The following is a 1987-nucleotide window of genomic DNA, read 5'->3' as shown; positions in this document are numbered from 1 at the left end:
AAATAATAAATGAAAATTGTGGCCCACCACCCCACCCCAGTGGCAACTAGACATTATATTTTGGCACCCATAACCCAGGTCCCAGAAGCCATTTGGCTCCTAGCTTTCTATCCCAGTTTCTAACACTGGCTGTTTCTCTGACCAAGGTGAAACCGTCCAGCCGTTTTGCTGTTACCAGGAGGTGCAATGTTGTGAGTGTAATCTTGCTGTATTTATAGTACCGAAATGTTTTCTTGCATGTTGCTATTTTCACTATCATGTTCCTGTTTTATTATGTTATTACGAAACTCCTCTTGCAACCGTTGGTTTTGAGGCGTATTCCTTTTTTTTCTTTGCTGTAAACTGCTTAGAGCATGTTCCTTTTTGTGGACAGGTGACATGCAAATACTATAAATAATAAATTATTATTATTATTACTATAATCATGATGTTGATTATGTCAGCCCTCTCATTTCATGGGCCTTCAGTAGATGCGATGGTACCCACTGCTAGGCCTGGCCAAAGGTGTATTGCAATAGCACTACCACCAAACAGATACAGGGGTCAAAAAAAATAAGAACAATAAATGAGTCCCCAAACCCTTGTTTGGGTTAAACGTGGTCCCAGTGTCTGAAAAGTACAACGACTACAGGTCTATTTCAAGTAGTCCATGTCCAGTTTAAAGATTCTATTTTCAAGAAACTGTAGAGAGGCCATCTTTGTTGCAAGTCCATGCAATGTCTTTTGTTTTGTAGCTGTGTGATTTGTGCTCATCTTGTATTGCGATGGCCATTGGCTATCAAAAATAAAATTGATTGATTGATTGACAGATATAAGACCTGCTCCCTGCCTTGCTAGCCTGTTTCCACCAGGCCTGGGAGGGCCCTGACTGACTCCAGCTACAAAAATGATGCAAAAGCCAGCGGTCATCCTTGTTGTGAGGCCTGCAGGACCTGCTACAGAGGATGCTTGGGGTGGGAGGGATGTTGTTTAAGGGTTTAAAGTTGGGGGTCAAGATTTAATTTCCAAGGAGCTTACTTTCTGCTGCTCTTGGTATTAAATTTTTGCAAAAAATAATAATTGTGCCAGACTTCTTTTTACGTTGGGCCTGTTTCATTTTATTGTATACTTCTTGATACGCTTTTCTCTATTACTTAGGACCACTTGTTATATTTCTGTAATGATGAGAAAAGGTGAGTTAGCAGCTTACACAGTGGACGCTCAGGTAGCGAACGTGATCCATGCAGGATGCACGTTCGCAACCCGCAGCGGCGCGTCTGCACACACGCAGGTTGCAATTCGGCGCTTCTGCGCAAAGCGCGATTTAGCGCTTCTGTGCATGCGCAACCGCCGAAACCTGGAAGTAACCTGTTCCGGTACTTCTGGGTTTTGGTGGTCCGTAACCTGAAAAAACACAACCTGAAGCGGCTGTAACCCGAGGTATGGCTATACAATGGCATGGAGAAAGTGGAAAGAGAGTGGCTGGGGAAAACCAGCCAGATGGGCAGGGTATAAATAATACATTTATTATTATTATTATTATTGTTATTATTATTATTCTCCCTCCCTCTTAACGCTAGAACTCATGGGCAGGCAACAAAGTCGAATGATGGAAGATTTAGGACACCCAGCCATTATTTTATTATTATTCCACCTTCACCACCAGTCACAGGGATTCATAGTTTTCCTCCCACACTTTTGACCCTGTTGCTCTTCATCAACAATAGCCGCTGTTTCTTAATGCACAACTTTGCAACCACCGCCTCCTTCCTTCCTTCGCTCAGCCAGCAGAGCGCGAGAATCTTCGCAGAACTGCAGAGTTGGAAGGGACCCCAAGGGTCATCCAGCCCAACCCGCTGCGACGCTGGAAACTCAGCTAAAGCATCCGTGGCAGATGGCCACCCAACCTCTGCTTTAAAAACCTCCAAGTAAGGAGAGTCCACAACCTCCCGAGGGTTGCGCGTTCGATCCCCACGTCGGACGAAAGATGCCTGCATCGCGGGGTGAG

This window comes from Podarcis raffonei, chromosome 4, assembly GCF_027172205.1.
Source record: "Podarcis raffonei isolate rPodRaf1 chromosome 4, rPodRaf1.pri, whole genome shotgun sequence".
Classification (NCBI taxonomy): Eukaryota; Metazoa; Chordata; class Lepidosauria; order Squamata; family Lacertidae; genus Podarcis; species Podarcis raffonei.
The sequence above is the reverse complement of the archived record's forward strand: the minus strand, read 5'-3'. Positions refer to the sequence as shown.